Source organism: Physeter macrocephalus, chromosome 9, assembly GCF_002837175.3.
Source record: "Physeter macrocephalus isolate SW-GA chromosome 9, ASM283717v5, whole genome shotgun sequence".
In the NCBI taxonomy this organism is placed as follows: domain Eukaryota; kingdom Metazoa; phylum Chordata; class Mammalia; order Artiodactyla; family Physeteridae; genus Physeter; species Physeter macrocephalus.
This window is the reverse complement of record NC_041222.1, coordinates 49,470,376-49,490,049: the sequence shown is the minus strand read 5'-3', so window position 1 is coordinate 49,490,049 and position 19,674 is coordinate 49,470,376. Positions and strand designations below refer to the sequence as shown.

General features: G+C 41.4%; 1 long non-coding RNA gene across 5 annotated transcripts in view; it reads right to left on the bottom strand.

The window, feature by feature from the left end:
- LOC102994069 (uncharacterized) overlaps positions 1–17,840 on the bottom strand; it is a 30,181-nt gene extending 12,341 nt beyond the window's left edge. For 3 of the 5 annotated variants that reach the window (XR_008618235.1, XR_008618237.1, XR_003681267.2), the window contains exons 1-5: positions 17,283–17,840; positions 16,514–16,663; positions 15,417–15,467; positions 13,520–13,620; positions 5,633–5,720 (exon numbers count right to left, since the gene is read on the bottom strand). This is a non-coding gene — a long non-coding RNA (uncharacterized lncRNA). Of the gene's footprint in view, positions 1–553; positions 774–5,632; positions 5,721–13,519; positions 13,621–15,416; positions 15,468–16,513; positions 16,664–17,282 lie in introns of all 5 variants that reach the window. The other 2 variants (XR_008618236.1, XR_008618238.1) reach the window with 2 other exon arrangements.
- Between the last annotated feature and the right edge of the window lie 1,834 nt (positions 17,841–19,674).

The window sequence follows — 19,674 nt, the reverse complement described above, 5'->3', positions numbered from 1 at the left end:
AAAAAAAAAAAAAAAAAAAGTTAAAAAAAAAATTGCCAAAATGTCACCCCCTGCGTCCAAAAGCAGATTAAAGAAGGGAGTGTCCAGAAATCAGGATGACGAAAACTACTTAGAGAAGCCCCTTCTCCTATCAGTGGACCACCAGGATTTATCTGGGTAAGAAATTATAATAGGCCTTTTTGTCATCTTCTTTTTATAATTTATACATTTTAATTTCAGTCAACATTTTAAAAATATCCAATCAGAATGACAGGCGTTTCCAGAAGTATCAGTTTTTTTAATCCTCACCCTTTTACAAATGTGAAAACTGAGGCTCAGTATGGCTACCAAGGAATTCTCCTAAATCATTGAAACTCTAAATTTGGGACCTAAGTCTAAATCAGTTTCTCATTTTATCTTGGCTAACTTCTTAAAATTCTGTTTAGGGACATGGGGAGGGGGAAGGGTAATCTGGGACGAAGATCACCACCTAGAGGGGTGGGATAAGGAGGGTGGGAGGGAGACGCAAGAGGAAGGGGATATGGGGATATATGTATACATATAGCTGACTCACTTTGTTATACAGCAGAAACTAACACAACATTGTAAAGCAATTATACTCCAATAAAGATGTTAAAAAACAAAACAAAACAAAAAAAACCCCGGCCGACTTGCAGCGTTCGCAGCTCGCTGAACGTGACAGTAGGTATACTGCAGCATACACGAACACGAAGGAAACTGCCGCGTCCCAGTGGTCTCCGCACCTCTTGACTGCCTGGTTCCAGATCCTTCACCTGCACCAAGCGCCGGGAAGGAAGAGAACTTGGGCTTGTGTGTCCCGACCTCGGAGAGGAAGGTAGCAGTACAAAGTGAACCAGTATTGAGGATGCCACTTGAAAGATTTTTTCCGGGGGTGGGGGTGGGGGAGTAGATTGCCAGCGCACGCGCAGAAAGAGCTGGATGCCGATCCTCCTGACTGCCCATGGCCTCACGTGACGCAAGGAATGCAAGCACCATTAAGCCGGGCCCAAGCGAGTCACGTGGGTCAACTGACTGCCTACGCCGCTCCGGTTCTTCCAGGTCCGCTCTGCGCAGCACAGAAGCTAAATCCACAGTCCGGAAGCTTCTTGCACCTTTGGAGCGGGACTTGGTCGTCACAGAACGGGGAGATACTCAGGCAGGAAAGAGGAACTGATGCCCAGTTACCCGCGGGATGCCTTTGGGGAGAGACCTCCGGAGTCAGCGCCCTCCCTTGGAAATAGGTTTCCGTGCCCGCGCGCGGGCCACCTGGAGCGGGGACATCAGAGGCGTGGCCTCGGTGCTGCCCTGGATCCGAGAGCTCGCGTCGTGTGAAGGGACTCCCTTAGGCTCACGGCCCTACAGCCTCTGTCAAGTGGGAAGGTCCTGGGCGGGCTTAAAAGCCCTTGCTTAGGCCCCTTAAGCAACGACTGAGTTGTAAGCTTCAGGGAGCACAAGTGCCATGTGTTGGAGGCACCAGTGTGGAGCATCTTCTGTCCCTGCGGGTGTGAGCGTTCAGATGGGAAACCTGAACAGGAACTTTCACAGGAACGCTTGGACCGAGCCCATCTTGGGCTGAAATTGAGAAATTTGGAAGTGCAGGTGCACCCTGGTTCCATTCACGGTGTCAAAGGCAGCCTTGTTTTTGTACTTAAACACCCTTCAGGGTGTGCAATTTAGGTCTTCTCTGCTGCCACAGGCAGGTGGCACAACGTGCAAACGTTCAGCAAAGGTAAATTGAATTTTCTTAACAGCCTGAAAGCGTCTCACTACCAGGCCCAATGGGACTTTCTTCTATAGTGTTCTCAACTAAGAAAGATTAGCACAATCCTAATGCTGGTCAGTGGATTTGGGCAGACTCTTAATTGCTGTTTCCTATTTCAAGCTATATTATACTTTGGTGAAAAGACTCAATTTCAATGCTACAAAACTCTAATTTCAGCTTATTTGAAAACCTCGGTGGTTCTAGTCCCAGATGTTTTCTTTGTTTTGAGGGGCAGTGAGGATAAAAGGAATGTGATATTGATGGTTACAAGACAAAAATACTGTTTATACACAAAACTTCTGAATTTGCCCTACACTAGCACACAGTTGGGAATATTCCTAATACAGTGTACAATATCAGGCTTTAACTCAACTTAGGAGGCAAAGCGACATGAGTGATTAGAGGAGCAGTAATAAACATAGTGATGCTGACATGGATAAACTGTCTATAATTACTGTCTAGATGACTCATCTCCCATGATCCCTCAAAGCCATTTCACTAGATGTTTCCCTCCATCAATCCATAAGATCACTTTCTTCTCCCTGACATGCTTTCTTGACTTCCAGGACACCCATTCTCTTGGTTTTCTCCTACTTCACTTCCTGCTCCTTCTCAGTTTTTTCCTGATTCTCTTTAATATTGCACCTGTTCAGGTGTTCTGTTGATGGACTGCTGATGTTTGGAAGGCTCATAAATTAAGACACATAATTCATAAACTTCTTTTATTCTGTAATATTACTTTTTCTTGCCCTTATTTAAACAATATTACTAATTATGTTATTATAATTAAGACTTTAATATTACTTAGGTTCTATTGACAGTAATAATCTAAATCACGGGTCAGCTAACTACAGCCATGGGCCAAATCTGGTTTACCAACTTTTTGTAAATAAAGTTTCATTTCAATATAGCTATGTCCATTTATTTATGTATTGTTTGTGGCTGGTTTTGAGCTATAACAGCAGAGTTGTGTAGCTGTCCTAGAGACTGACCCACAAAGTTTAAAATACTATTTATTATCTAGAGCTTGGCAGAAAAAGCTTGCCAACCCCTGACCTAAATGACTAAAAATATAAAATGTAATTGTGTTCTAAGTGTATAGATTTTAATATATTTTCCCCAAGTGTAAATTAAATTACTGTAAACATTTTTTAAATTATTTTCCCACATTTTTAAGAAGTTACTTTTCTTCTAAAGTTTTCCGAATTATCTTCCAAAATTAAAAGGCAAAATGTGTTATAATTAAAGAATATAAAGATTTTAAGTCAAAATTATTTAGAGTTAAACAATCTTAATTTTTGGCAAATGTAATCAAATCTTACTAAATATTGTTATAAAAATAAAACTAATATGATTTTAGTGTTCATAGTCCATCCAGTTGCCAATGTTAGTAGTCAGCATCATATTTTGTGTATATTAGGTCTTGACATTCATACAAAGGACTTTAAAGATAATATGAATTGTTTCTCAGTCACAGCTGTTGCAGATACTGTGCTAATAACCTAATTCCTGAGTAATTCTGGAACCACTCATTGAAATATCAAGAGAAGCAAGAAATCAGTTCTCCACACTGTTATGTAACTGTGCTATGTAAGAATCCCTTGCACTAATGCTATCTGAAAGGATTTGACAGAGTAGTTTGTTACGTTCTCCTACTTAAGTGCTTCTGCTCCTCAAAACCTTTCCAGTCTCTGAAGCAATATCCATCTATGACGTTGGCTGTGCACAACCGAGGAGGCTTCTTAGCATTTGGACACAATGTCATTTTCTTTTGAGGACACACATCTAGAGATATGCTGGGGTGTTTATCTCCTGGGGCCTGAAGGGTAGCAGAACATACCACCCCAAAATATGGCACTTTGGCATCAGGATTATTTTTTGCTGAAGACAGCTGAGAAAGAGCAGACATAAGGAAAGCTTTCTGCCCTCCCCCTATGTGCCTAAAAGCAGGACATAAATTCATTAACATGTTCCCCCTCTTCTCTCTGCCAGGAAGGACAAAAGTTAATTACTGGAGACAACTCTAGATGCTTTTTCAGCCCGGAGACAGCACCAGAGGAATCTCCATAACACATCTTACCTTCCATTAGTTCCCCCATATATTTGCCTTCCCACAGTTTGCTGCCCTAGAAACTCAAAAGTTTTTTCCTTTGCCTTGTCATTTATCTAAAAATTTATTGTTCTTTTTTTAAGATGCTATATAGGCCAAGTTCTAACACTCTTTTGAGTTACTCATCTCCGAGTTGCTACATGTGTTTGCGTGATGCATACATTAATAAACAGTTTTTAATAAATTTATTATTTATTTATTTATTTATTTATGGCTGCATTGGGTCTCCATTGCTGCACACGGACTTTCTCTAGTTGCAGCCAGCGGGGGCTACTCTCCGTTGTGGAGCACCGGCTTCTCACTGCGGTGGCTTCTCTTGTTGTGGAGCACGGGCTCTAGGCACGGGCTTCAGTAGTTGTGGCTCACAGGCTCTAGAGCACAGGCTCAGTAGTTGTGGCACACTGGCGTAGCTGCTCCCCGGCATGTGGGATCTTCCCAGACCAGGGCTCGAACCCGTGTCCCCTGCATTGGCAGGTGGATTCTTAACCACTGCGCCACCAGGGAAGCCCACGTTAATAAATTCTTTGTTTTTCTCTTAGTCTGTCTTGTCAGTCTAAATACAGGGCCCCAGCCAGAGAACCTAAGATGGCTAGAAGGAAAAGAAAATTTTTTCCTCCCCTATAGGCCTTAGCAGTTTAGCATGTTTCTGATATGTGGTGGCCACTACAGTGCAGGGTCCTCTTGCCCAGGTTAAAGAGTAAATACTTCCTTGTTGGGTACCTATGAAAGCCCTAAGCAGGCCACATCCTTTCAACAGACCATGGAGTACAAATGTAACCATGGTAAAAACATGGCCATTGGAAAAAAATGAAAGCCCAAATTAATCTCAGCAACTCCCTTACGCTGCTGTTAAAGTCACCCTGTTCTGACTCACAAGCCTCCACGTTTCCTTCTTCTGGGGATGCCAGGAACTATTTGATGACAGGAATCTTCTACTAAATTGTCTACATATATGACTAATTACTTGATGCATTATCACTAAAAGCCTATAGCCTTTAAGAGGGCATACCATAGAAAGGATGCATTTAGAGTACCCAGCTAATTGCCAAAAGAAGATATGTGCTCCAAAGGAAGACATATCTTCATATTAAATGGACCCAAGACTTCTCCACACATATATTTTAATGAATTTAACTCCTTTCTAACTTTTCAGTAATTGGAAATATAATAGTGTAATTTCACACTATTCAAAGGAAGCCTAAATTAAAGGCCAGGGATCGCAGAACTTGAAATAAAGAATCTTAGTCTAGCTGGAGGCACTTAATAAATACTAAAATTTAAACGTGTGTAACTGAAAGCACCTCTGTTTTAACATGTAAAGTACATAATATAATTTTCCCCTCTAAAAAAGGGTGTGGAATGCTACAAATATATTATAGCTTGTTAAATTAAAAATAAATGTGTGGGGACTTCCCTGGTGGCACAGTGGTTAGGAATCCGCCTGCCAATGCAGGGGACATGGGTTCGAGCCCTGGTCTGGGAGGATCCCACAGGCCACGGAGCATCTAGGCCCATGCGCCACAACTACTGAGCCTGCGCTCTAGAGCCTGCGAGCCACAACTACTGAGCCCATGTGCCACAACTACTGAAGCCCATGCGCCTAGAGCCCATGCTCCACAAGAGAAGCCACCACAATGAGAAGCCCGCGCACCACAACGAAGAGTAGCCCCTGCTCGCTGCAACTAGAGAAAGCCCGCGCACAGCAACAAAGACCCAACACAGCTATAAATTAATTAATTTTAAAAAAAAAAAGATCTTACCTGCCTTGAAGGTGGTAGAGCACTAAGTAGAAGAAGCCAGGTTCCTTGAATAAATGCATGGAGTAAGACCCCACCGATCCGTGTTAGACTATAATGTGAACAATAAATAAAACTTTATGGTGTTGAGCCCCCTAAAATTTAGGGTTATTTGCAACACTAGTTTGCCTGAATATCACACAATTATTACAAACTTTATAGAATTGTTGTCAGGAGTAAAGAAAAATAATCTTGCCTAAGAACAAAAGCTCAGGATCTAGACAGATGGGTGTCAAATCAATGAGTCCTCTTTTCTCTGATAAATGTTTCATTAAATGAATCATATTGGTACTCTAAAATATTTACTCCAAGCTAGGGAATTTTGTGTTAAAATACTTGTCAAACTTCAAAAGGTGATTAAATACATTACCAAGGAAAATTTTTTGTAAAGTACTTAAAATATATATTTAATTATTTATTTGGCTGTGCGGGGTCTTAATTGTGGCACATGGGATCTTCGTTGTGGCCTGCAGGATCTTTAGTTGTAGCATGCGAACTCTTAGTTGCAGCATGTGGAATCTAGTTCCCTGACCAAGGATCGAACCCAGGGCCCCTGCATTGGGAGCTTGGAGTCTTAGCTACCAGGAAAGTCCCTGAACCAAGAAAATTTAATATTTTGCTTTAATTTTAAAAATTAATTGTGTGTGTTTCTCTGTTGTGATGAATACTGTTTATACACAAAATTGGGAGTTGAGGGCATAGCTTATTTGATTGATTCCATGCAAGAAGTTGGATTCCTGATATGATATGGAATAGCTAAAAGTTTAAATAAATGTAATGTAAAACATGAAGTTTCAGTTGAAACGTAGTAAAGTTAGAGTGTAACTAAAATACCTCATATATTTTAAGAATTTGCTCTAGTAAAACTCAAGAATAAAACTACCCTAGTGCTTTTTTTTTTTAAGAGTTAAAAAAATTAATTAATTTTTGGCTGCATTGGGTCTTTGCTGCATGAGGGCTTTCTCTAGTTGCGGTGAGCGGGGTCTACTCTCCATTGTGGTGCATGGGCTTCTCATTGCAGTGGCTTCTCTTGTGGAGCATGGGCTCTAGGCACGCGGGCTTCAGTAGCTGTGGCACTTGAGCTCTAGAGCGCAGGCTCAGTAGTTGTGGCACACGGGTTTAGTTGCTCTGTGGCATGTGGGATCTTCCCAGACCAGGGATCGAACCCGTGTCCCCTGCATTGGCAGGTGGATTCTTTTTTTTTTAAACATCTTTATTGGAGTATAATTGCTTTACAATGTTGTTAGTTTCTGCTGTATAACAAAGTGAATTAGTTATATGTATACATATATCCCCATATCCCCTCCCTCTGGCGTCTCCCTCCCACCCTCCCTATCCCACCCCTCTAGGTGGTCACAAAGCACCAAGCTGATCTCCCTGTGCTATGTGGCTGCTTCCCACTAGCTATCTATTTTACATTTGGTAGTGTACATATGTCAATACTACTCTCTCACTTCATCCCAGCTTACCCTTCCCCCTCCCCGTGTCCTCAAGTCCATTCTCTAGTCTGCAACTTTATTCCTGTCCTGGCAGGTGGATTCTTAACCACTGTGCCACCAGGTAAGTCCCAAGGTTTTTTTTTTTTTTTTTTTGATGTGGACCATTTTTAAAGTTTTAATTGAATTTGTTACAATATTGCTTCTGTTTTATGTTTTAGTTTTTTGGCCACGAGGCATGTGGGATCTTAGCTCCCTGACCAGGGATTGAGCCTGCACCCCCTGCATGGGAAGATGAAGTCTTAACCACTGGACCGCCAGGGAAGTCCCTGGTTTGTTTTTTTTTTTTAATCATTACTCTGCACTGTTATTTATTTAGTTATTTATTTGGCCACACCGCACAGCTTATGGGATCTTTGTTCCCTGACCAGGGATCAAACCCAGGCCCTCAGCAGTGAAAGCACTGAGTCTCAACCACTGGACCGCCAGGGAATTCCCCACCCTAGTGTTTTTAACTTAGAATTTTGAGTATTTTGGTTCAGGTCTCAAGAGTACAATTTGTTTTAAGGAAGTGGCCCTGCAGACCGATGTGGGGGGTTGGGTTTCCCTTTCATGCAGTGATTTCCAAACGAGTTGATTAGGGCTTCTAACAGTTTATGAAAGCAGTAAATGTAGAGTTGCAAGCCTTCCCCTGAATTTCAAAAAGTTTACTAGGCACTGTGGTTTAGATGAAAGTGCATGGCCTGTGAGTATGACATATGTGGGTTCTTTATCCAGCTTGCTCTTTGATATAAAGCCCAGTTACTTCACCTCAATTTCTCATCTGTAAAATGGTTTTAGAAAAACTTAACTCAAGTCTTGTTTTTTGTTTTGGCTGTGCTGTGTGGCTTATGGGATCTTAGTTCCCAGACCAGGGATCGAACCCGGGCCCTTGGCAGTGAAAGTGCAGAGTCCTAACCACTGGACTGCCAGGGAATTCCCCTTAACTCAAGTTTTAATTGTTAATTATACCTCGGTAAAGGTGAGGGGAAAAATACTCAGAGGACTGTTTTAAGACTTACATGAGACAATGTTTGTAGAGTCGGGCACACTGATGATACACAATAAATGGTTCTTCTCTCCTTGCCCTCTCTGCAATAAAAACTACTGGTAACATGTACTAACAATAGGATGGAGAAGATAGCCTGCATATTATTTTTATTTTTTAATTGCTATTACATCAGTTCAGTATGGGATCGTTTCTTTTAGAAATATTTATCCAAAGTTTTGTTTTGGCAGTATTATATGTATGCAGTTAAACAGATGAGAAACACAATTCTTTTCGTATTGTGTTTCTTTTGGTAACCAAATTATCTTAAAATCTGGTGCATAATGATAAAACATCAATAAAAACTGTCCTTCAGATAGAGAACCACAGGATTAGTATGTCAGGGCATAGTCTCAGAAATGAACACTAGATGGCAGCTTTCAGACAAGATTGTGTCTGGGTCAACGGCCCACTTCTGTTTTCCCCTCCTGACAAAACCCAAGCCAAGTCTTTTCCGAGTGTCTTTCGTACCCAGTGGATCCTGCTTCCCCAGGGACCCTGCCACTTGCCTCCATCAGGACAATAGTCACTAACCAAGAAAAGAAAGCATCTGTAGAGGCTGCTAGAGAGAGAGAAGATTAAATTAAAAAACGAGAAACTCAACAAAAAACTAACCTGCAAGTCTTTCCCTGTATTATATTTTATTCTCCTTTTAAAATAATAAACACAAAGTGATTTCATCTTTATGGTGCTTGAGAGGGTGGAGGAGGGGGAGTAGGGAATCTTCTTGAATTAATTCTCAAGAACTCATTAGGTTGTTCTTTATAACAGCAAGTAAGTTGTTTTTAGCTTGTTCTTTTTCTTTTTAAAAAAAAAAAATACCTCTCTACTCTCTGCCTATTTTTCTTTCATTCATGCCTTAAAGTATTTATTAAGTATTTACAGTGTACAGCTTGGTACTTACATCAGCTTGGTGCTGAGGGTGGGAGATGAGAAAGTATATTTGGATAAGGTCAACCCTCTACCCTTCAGACCACTGCAGTCATAGGGGAAATAAGACAGCGACATATATGTCAGAGTAAGGTACAATTTCTGGCAGGCACACTTTTGGTGCCACAGCACAAACAAAGTCATATCAAGTGGCATTCTCTTTTGGAGACCTCTTATGTACATTCAGAAGTTTTACTCAGCTCAATGTGGCTAGCTTATCCTGGTTCTCTACTTTCTATAGCAACTGCTCTATTTTCCAAAGTCTAAATTTTTTCCCCCAGCACTTGACAGAGCTCACACTGATGGTCTCTTTAATGATTTTTGCTTCATTAATACTGTGGTCTGGACTTCCCTGGTGGTGCAGTGGTTAAGAATCCGCCTACCAATGCAGGGGACACAGGTTTGATCCCTGGTCCAGGAAGATCCCACATGCCACGGAGCAACTAAGCCCACGTGCCACAACTACTGAAGCCCATGCACCTAGAGCCCCAGATCCACAACAAAAGAAGCCACCGCAGTGAGAAGCCCGTGCACCGCAACAAAGAGTAGCCCCCGCTCGCCGCAACTAGAGAAAGTCCGGTGCAGCAATGAAGACCCACTGCAGCCAAAAGTAAATAAAATAAAATAAATTTATTTTAAAAAAATACTATGGTCTGAATGTTTATGACCCCCTCCCCAAAATTCATATTTTGAAATCCCAGTACCTAATGTGATGGTATTAGGATGGGGAGCCTTTGGGAGGTGCTTAGGTCATGAGGGTAAAGCCCTCGTGAAGGGTGGAAGATTAATGCTCTTATAAACGAGACCCCAGAGGGTTTGGCTAGCACTTCAACTATGTGAGGACATAGGAAGAAGGCACTGCTATGAACCAGGCAACCATGCTGGCGCCTTGATCTTGGACTTCCCAACCTCCAGAACAGCGAGAAATAAAGTTCTGTTGTTTATAAGCTAGCCAGTCTGTGGCATTTTGTTATGGCAGCCCAAATGGACTAAGACAATTAATGACCCTTTCTATTTCTGCAAATTCTACTGATTTCCTATGTTTTATCTGCTCAGAAACTTGTAACATTTTTCAGATTTCTTCACTAGTTCTTTCTCAAAGTCCATCTTAAGTTCATTTCCCTCTGCCTTTTGCCTACTTTCTTAGAGCCCTGATCGTAATTTTAAACCCAGCCTTCTTAACAGTGAGTTGTATTCTGAAGTGACCATGAATCAAAAGATTCCTCAGCTCCTGTTATCTTCTGTTAATGTTTGGACACATCCTTAGGAATGTCTGTTCTTTTTTTTTTTTTCTTTCAAGTGAGGCTTATTTTCAACAACTTGAGACTTCATTATCTTGTATATTCTTCTTTTTTATAGAAAGGAACTTTCTCTAGACTAAAATAATATATGCACCAACCCACAACAAGGCCATAATAATGACAGGCTTCAAGGTCACTCTGTGAATGTCAGGCCTCACTGTTAAGTGCTACAGGAGGCTCAGCCTGAGTTGACTGTTTTCTTCTTGGGGATTTTTCACCTGACCTAACTTCCTGTGTAGGTGCCCTAGTGGCTAAATCCTCCTTAACGCTCAATTTGGGGTATGTTCCTTTGACAATGAGTTCTAACATGGAACGCCCTTTCCCTCCACACACTGTCTGACCCAGAAAAAGAGTTCCAGAACTGCTATTCCTCTGAGGGTTCTGGGTCAAAGGCGAAGAGGCAGGCAGGAAGAAGAGGGGCAGGCTAGCTCTGTGGGGTACAGCCCACTTCTTTGACCTCTGAGTGCCATGCCCTCCCTCCCTTGCCTCCACCTCTCCTCCACCTCCAATGGCCTACAGCCTCCTCCCAAGTTCCTGCAACTCCCCTGCTTCCCTCCACCTCTACCCCCGGAGCACACCCACTCCTCGGGCCTGGGGCTGTGTGCCTAAACTTCCCTCATGGACAACAGAGATAGAGATAGCTTTACTGGGGGGAAAAGACTTTATTGTTAGTAGAATAGAAAAGATAGCTTTACTGGGGGAAAAAAGACCTTATTTTTAGTAGAATAGAAACTGGGAGACCTTGGTTTTTCTCTATCCAGAACCAATTTACTTTGCTGTTATTTCCCGCTTCTTGCTTTTCTCATCTATCTATGTGTTGGTTGGAAGAAGTTCAATCTGTAGTTTTGCGTGTGTTAACATAGCTTATTTCTTCCTAATTGGAAATGAGTCTATAGCATTTACTTATCTAATGTGAAATATAACACACATACTGAAAACTACATAGAACATTACACTGTTTAAATAATCATAAAACAAAAAAAAGAAATAATCATAAAACAAAACCCCTTAAACACTATCCACAACTATACTAGTTTTGTAATAACCCCACAACTGCCACCCTCCCTCTAAGATCACAACCCTCTCTCCTCCAGAGATAAATTCCACTCTGATTTCCTTAGGAATCACTTTCTTGCTTTACTTTCCCCCCGTCCCCCTTTTTAGTATCATTACCTCAGTGTGCATGCCTAGCAGTGCACTTTGGTTTTGACCGTTATAGAGGGTTACGTACGTAGATTTATACTCTACATATTTTATTTGTGCTTTGCCTCTTTCCCTCAACATTGTGATATTTATCCATGTTGCATTTACCTGTAATTTGTTCCTATTCATTGATAAACAGCTTTCTATTGTATGAATATAGCACACTCTTCTCATGTTCACAGATAACGGGATTGTTTCTATTTGGGGCTCTCAAGGACATTCTTGTCCATATATCCTGGAGTACAGGTGCTTAGGTATCACTTGTGGATTTTGTTAAGATGCAGAGTCTGGTTCAGAAGGTCTGCAGTGGGGCCCATAAATTTATATTTCTAACAAACTGCTGAGAGATGCTCAATGTTTAGCTGGCAGTGAATGTGCTAGGTCATAGGGTATCTGGATCTTCAATTTTCTAGACAACGTGAAACTGTCTGGAAAGTTGTTGCATCTATTTACACTTTCTCCAGCAGTGTTTCAGGGTTTCTGTTGCTCATCATACATGCCAGTGTTGGTTATTGTCAGATTCTTAATATTTGTCATCCAGAGGGGTGATTTAAACTTGCATTTTTCTGGATATTTATGAGATTGAATGGCTTTTTAAATTTTATTTTATCCAAAGAAATCCATTTGGATTTCTTCTTTTTGGAAAGTGTTTGAGGTTCCCCTCACCACCCATTTTATTTGTCTTTTTCTCATGGAAAAAACTGCTGTCCCTTTGACCACTGCTGGGGAGGAAAAACTTTTCCTCCAACCTCTTAAATTCAGAAGGGGGACCTGATAATTAAACTGACAAAAGATCATTACCAAGAGTAAAAGGTTTATTCATATGTATATGGAGCTAACTAAGGAGGTAGTTTATATACCTAACTTAGTAGGGAAAAGGGACTGGGGAGAAATTATATACCTAACTTAATAGGGCTTATATACCTAACTTAGTAGGGAAAAGGGACTGGGGAGAACCAGCTTCTATGGGAAGAACAAATAGGTTTCTTTAGGGAAGACAAATGGGTTTTTAGAAGAAAAAATGGGGAAGAAAGTTTGTGATAATGTTTGTTTATGCTGGTGTGAGTGGTCTTTCCTTTTTCTTTATGGCCATGAAACCCCTGGGAGAGGGATTTATAGTGGTTTACTCTTGGTCTCTCTCCTGGGAGTAGACCCACGATGAAGAGGGAATTTTGGGCAGCCTTATTTCCCAGAAGTTTCTGCTTTTAGTCAAATAAGGGAAGCTCTAAGAAGGCTTCTTTCTGCACCCATTGATTGTCAAAAGTCTTCAACTTAAAAAATGTTCATACTAGGGCTTCCCTGGTGGCGCAGTGGTTGAGAGTCCGCCTGCCGATGCAGGGGACACAGGTTCGTGCCGCGGTCCGGGAAGATCCCACATGCCGTGGAGCGGCTGGGCCCGTGAGCCATGGCCCCTGGGCCTGCGTGTCCGGAGCCTGTGCTCCGCAACGGGAGAGGCCACAACAGTGAGAGGCCCGCATACCGCAGAAAAAAAAAAAAAAAAGAAAAAAAAAATGTTCACACTAATTCTGGGGTTCTGAATATGTCCCTACACCATCATGTAAATTTCTAAGTATTTTTTCTTCTTGAGGTTTCTAACTGATGACGTATCAAGCTATAATTAACCACTTGCTTGTTACTGGAGAAATTTAGCTTTATTTTTGGACCTTTTATATTAACAATGCTTCCAAAGGTACTCAATTTGTATTGTTTTATTTATCTTATTAATTTAAGTTATTAAAAAGAAAGGATTTCTGGTGTCCATTTTCAGTAGAATTAAATACCAGATAGGTAAGCATTTGTACTTTAGCTGCCTTGTTAGAGATGCTTTTCAGCAGTCTAAGCAAGAATGAACCTTTTAGATACATTGTGTTGATTTGGGGGATACAGTTCTTACCTTTCTGACAAGAGGACTCTTGAAGTTGACTTAACTTGGTGAAATTAAGGGCAAATCATCAGAACTTTTGTCTTTCCATTTCCCTACCAATTTCTCTTGTTCTAGGGGAAACAAAACAAATAAAATCAGGATAATGATATCTTTTTTTCCTAAGCTTTACAGTTCTTCTAGAATTTTTAGAACCCACTAAAGTTCTCTTTCTCTCTCAATTGTTTCCTTTTGCCAAATACCTCCCTGCCCCCTTTTTTTTCCATGTCTGACAGAAGCCCAGAGTGAAATATGCTCCATCACAGCAAATGAATTAACCTTGGCAGAAAATTTTCCTAACCATATTGACATTTATTCCTGCTGCAAGTCCTTTTAATATGATGTAAAATGTATATTAAAAACTAATGAATAAAACAAACCAATAGGAAAGCGAGCAAGGATTTGCAATATGTTCCCAGAAAAGAAAATATAAATGGCTCCTAAATATAAGATGCTCATCTCCTAACAGAAATGAAAATTAAAGCTATTATGTGATACAATGACAATCTTATCAAATCGTCAAAGACAAAAAAATATGCTAGGGACTTCCCTGGTAGTGCAGTGGTTGAGAATCCACCTGCCAGTGCAGGGGACACAGGTTCCGGTTCGAGCCTTGGTCTGGGAAGATCCCACATACCGTGGAGCAACTAAGCCCATGCACCACAACTACTGAGCCCACATGCCACAACTACCGAAGCCTGCACGCCTAGAGCCCGAGCTCTGCAACAAGAGAAGCCACCGCAATGAGAAGCCCGCACGCTGCAACCAAGAGTAGCCCCCACTCACCGCAACTAGAGAAAGCCCGTATGTAGCAACGAAGACCCAACAACAAAGACCCAATGCAGCCAAAAATAAATAAATTAATTAATTAATTAAAAAAATAAGTATGCTAATATTTTGTTGATGAGTTTATGGGGAATATATATTCATTGCTCGTGGAAGTTAAATTAGTAAAATGCTTACAGAAGTTAAATTAGTACAATCCTTACAGAAGGCAGTTTGACACTTGTCTATCAACATCTCAAATGCATATAACTTTTGACACAGAAACTAACTTCTAGAAATTTATATCATCATACACTTGCACAATTACAAAACAGTTTATTTTTCATTACAGCATTATTCATAATAGGCAGAAGACTGGAAAGATCCCAAATGCCCATCAATAGGAAACTGGTAAAAAAAATATTATAGGATATATGTACCATGGAATACTATACAACTCTACAAAAAAAAGGATAATACTATATACTCATATGGATAACAAAAATGTTTTTAAATGAAAAAAGCAGGATACAGGGACTTCCCTGGTGGTGCAGTGGTTAAGGATCCACCTGCCAATGCAGGGGACATGGGTTCGAGCCCTGGTCCGGGAAGATTCCGCATGTCACGGAGCAACTAAGCCCATGCACCACAACTACTGAGCCCACATGCCACAACTACTGAAGCCTGCACGCCTAGGGCCCATGCTCCACAACAAGAGAAGCCACTGCAATGAGAAGCCCTCACACTGCAACGAAGAGCAGCCCCCACTCACCGCAACTAGAGAAAGAATGCACGCAGCAACAAAGACCCAAAGCAGCCAAAACAAAAAACAAACAAAAACAAACCAGGATACAGAACATTGTATAAATCAGTTTACTGTTTGTGTAAAAAAAATAAAGAAAATAAGCGTATTTGTATTTCCTCCCAACTAGTTGTCTCTGGGATAGGGTGCATATGGAACAGAGCAAATAGGTTGCAAGGATGTGAAACAGATTTTTCACTGTATACCTTTTTACATTTCAATATTTGAATCACATGACTATAAAACATTTTACCAAACAGGTTAAAAATAGATTGAATTTTTAAAAATCACTGAAACTCTTACCTTTAGTAGCAGAAGTTGTGAGAGTAATTCCTTAGAATTAAGTTTGCTTAACTATGAAGAAAAAGCAGGAGATCCATTTATAACAACTCCCGATAATGTGATAAGAAGTGCACTGAATGCATTATTCCATGGTTCAGAGTGAAAGAACATTGTTTTGAACTGCAGACCTACCAAGAGCATTAACACAGGGCTACCAACATGTGCACTGGACAGATAAATCATATATTTTATCTTTAAACCTGACATAGAGAAGTCATTCATTCATTCAATAAAAACATATTTCACAATGTGCTAGACTGGTTCATAAAAGTGTTTTCAACAATCTAAACTTAAAAGACAAACAGGCAGCTATTTGTTTTATTTTTAAGCATTTAAAAGTATTACTTTTTCATGACATTTGAAATGATCCGACAGCCTCATCTTTATTTGCTAAAACAGGAATTTCACTATTGCATGTCTGGTGCAGAGACAACTTCACTTTAAAATAGTCTTCTTACTAATAATAAAAAATACTGTTCGGGGCTTCCCTGGTGGCGCAGTGGTTGCGCGTCCGCCTGCCGATGCAGGGGAACAGGGTTCGCGCCCCGGTCTGGGAGGATCTCGCATGCCGCGGAGCGGCTGAGCCCGTGGGCCATGGCCACTGAGCCTGCGCGTCCGGAGCCTGTGCTCCGCAACGGGAGAGCCCGCAGCAGAGGGAGGCCCGCATACCACAAAAAAAAAAAAAAAAAAAAAAAAAAAAAAAATACTGTTCTTGTAAGGATCAGGTTTGAATTGTTTGGTAACACCAAGGTAGTACAAAGAAAAAAAATTTTTTTAATAAAACAGATAACCAGAGGAAGATACTCTTGAGATTTTGGAAGCATTTGTTTCAATACAGTAGCCAGATAATATTATGTCAAATATCATAAGAGGAGCGGATGGGAGATGCCAGGTCCAGCAGTATAAGTGTCAACAGACGGTAGTAGTGGACTATAATGGTGGATTAGTCCTACTACCATGGTGTGGGGATGGAAATCAAGGACAAGGAAGGTATGTTTTGAACTGGGGAGCTAAAAATCTAAAAAACCCAGGTCAATTTATATTTATACTTTATATACCCATAAGTGCCATGGCGCAGGTCCAGTACCGGTGGGAGGTCAGCTTAGAGTTAATCCTCGGGGGATGTAGAGGCTAATGGTCAGAAATCCAGAAAAAAGTCGTGTAAGGACCGAAACCCCTTGGCGGAGGAGAGGGAGACGATGATTCTCCTAAGGATGAGAATAAGCTCCTAGGACACCGGCTCACTCCCGGGAAGTCCCAAGGGAGAGAGAAGGTGACGGTGACGTGGCCGCATCATGAGTCACTAGGACGCACGCTCCTCACTCCAGCTCTCTCGAGAGCACGTTACACAAGACAGAATCCCCGGGAGCGCCGGTGGCCTGTGGCACTCTTCCCCAACCCTCGGGATGGCGATCACGACAATCTCAGCAGATGCGGGCGAAGACCTCTTGTCCCGACTCCCCTGACCTCCGGTTCCCCGATCACCTTCTCCCCCAGAGCCCAAGAGGGACAGACAAGCGGACACACATCTCTGCCCCGGGAGGAAGAAATGGCGGAAGTGTGGCTCGGGGGACAACGCAGGAGGCAGTCGTGTGTTGCGCATGCAGCAAAGCAAGGGGACCAAAGCTGCCGCGGAGGCAAAGACACACAGTCCAGAACTAGCACTCCCCAGCGCAAAGTCGCGCGCGACGCGGCATCACGTGACAGCTGAGCCAGCCATGTGTCACGTGATCCCTCGGTGGCGGGGAACGTTAGTAGGCAGTAGTAGCCCTTAGACCGTCACGTGAGCCTCTGATGGGTCTCAGGCTCCGGATCAGCTTCCATTACCTTTAGCTGCACCTAAACTGGCGCCGTCCTCTCGCATCTCCTTGCTTCCGGGAGATGGGGACGCGCCCCTCTTCATAAGTAGAAAAGAAGTTTGAGCAGGCGGGAGGAACAGGTGCATAGAGCACCGAGCGAAAGTCCGCACCGACGCTCTAAGACCAGAGCGTAGCCATGCGTGTCCCGTGATACAACAGGCTCAGTTGCGGTCCTGCGGGGACGCTGCCGCGTGGTGACGTCAGAACGCGGTTTCCGGGGCAAGGGGCGTCGCGGCCCGGCTGCGCCCCGAGTGGTTTCCCGGTTTCTCCCTTGGCCCGTAGTGACCGCACTTTGTGCGCGTTTGCTTCAGTTCTGTGGCCCGAGCACTCCACAGTCTGCTTCCCGGAATGGAAAAGTCCTGGGGAGGAACCTCTTTGTCCATGTGCAGGAAAACAGTTTAAAAACAAGTTGAAAGAGTAGTCCAAAGCCTTCCCACGAAGAAGACTCCAGGCCACCCAGGCTTTCTTGGCAAGTTAAACCAAACATTATGAGGAAAACATAATTCCCTTTTTTTTTTCTGCTTTCTCTCTCTTTTTTAAAACCATTAAAAAAAATTGAAGTATAGTTGATTCATAATGTTGTGTTAGTTTCGGGTGTACAGCAAAGTGAATCAGTTATACATACACATATATCTATCCTTTTTCAGATTCTTTTGCATCATAGGTTATTATAAGATATTGAATGTAGTTCCCAGTGCTATACAGTAGGTCCTTGTTGTTTATCTGTTTTATGTATAGTAGTGTGTATATGTTAATCCCAAACTAATTTATCCCCTCCCTCATCCCCTTTGGTAACCATAAGTTTGTTATAACCATAATTCCCATATTAATCAAATACAATACTTACAGAAAAATGGGGAAGGGAAGGCAAAAACGGAGCACTTCAACTTTTTATGAGGGTTAGTATAACCCTGATAGGAAAACCTGACAAGGAGAGCAAATTGAAGGAAAATGGTATTTACAGTTTTATTCATGAATGTAGGTGCAAAAACTGGTAAGCAAAATATTAGCCAAATTTAGTTTTATATAAGGAGAATAACACATTTCGAGCACATTGTTGTTTTAACAACAGAAGTCAAAGTATTAATTGATTAATGGAAAGAATATGATTATCTCAATGATTGTAGAATAAATGATTAAATCAAATACTTATTCATGATAAATGCTCATGGAAAACCAGTGATGGAAGGGAAATTAATCTAATAAAGGGTATCTGCAATGAACCATATACCAAACATCCTACTTAATGGCAAAACGTTTAATGCTTTATATTCCTTACAGTGTTCTGTTGATGAACCTGGGACCTTAGACTCTATAGTGTTACCGCTCAGCCTGGATTTTGTTGATTCCATATACATGGAGCATTTCAGCATGTTTCTCTGTCCTCTCTGTCCCTGTCCTGCTAATTGGAGCTGGATTATTTTATTTCTTGAAACATAGTAGTCATAGTTGTTTTGTAATCTGTATCATGATAGTTCTAATATCTGAATTATTTTCAGGTTCCTTTCTGCTGCCTGATATATGTGCTGTGTATGGTCTGTGGTGTCTAGTTTCTTTGTGTCTTCACTTTTTAACCTTGAAAAAATGATTTGTGAGAAAAAAGTATTTGTGGCTGCTTTCAAAGAGGATTTTTGTTTCTTCCTGCTGGGTGCCTTGAGGCCTTCTCAATCAGAGACCAGTTTTCATGGGTGGAGTTTTCTTGGGCCATTGCTAACCCAGGCTACAAATCTGAGCAAGAGCTGCCCAATGGCTGCCCATCTATTCAAAGATGGGAGTTTTTTTAAACTATCTTTTCTTTCTCCTATGTAAAAGCAAACTCTTTTTTTCTTGTCAATGTAAAAGCAAACTTTCCTAAAATTCTAGGGTACTGGTTCATACTTCCCCTTAGGGTATAGCTTGGGAAATCGCAGCTTAATATGGGGAGAATCACATTATACCATTTTCACCTTGGGTAGCCCTGGACCTTGTCTGCTCATTCCATGCCCAATGAAGCAACTAAAAAAAAAAAAAAGCTACATGTTCTCTGACTAGAAAATGTCCTCAGGGCAAGAATAGCTTTTGTGCTCTGGTGCCCCATTTGCTTCTTTAGGTTTCTGCCTTCTCTTAGCTTTTGGCCTAATAGTTCCTTACCTTCTTTCAGTAATTTGATGCTTTTGAGATTTTTTTTTTATAGTTTATCCAGCATCTTTAGTCATTATCAGTGGGCATATTAGTTTGAATAACCTAGCCCATCATAACTGGAAATAGAAATTTGAGATTTCATTATTTTCTTTAGTTTCTTGCTTTTCTCTCTCTTTTTTTTTTTTAAATTTTTATTTATTTATTTATTTATTTATTTTTGGCTGCATTGGGTCTTCGTT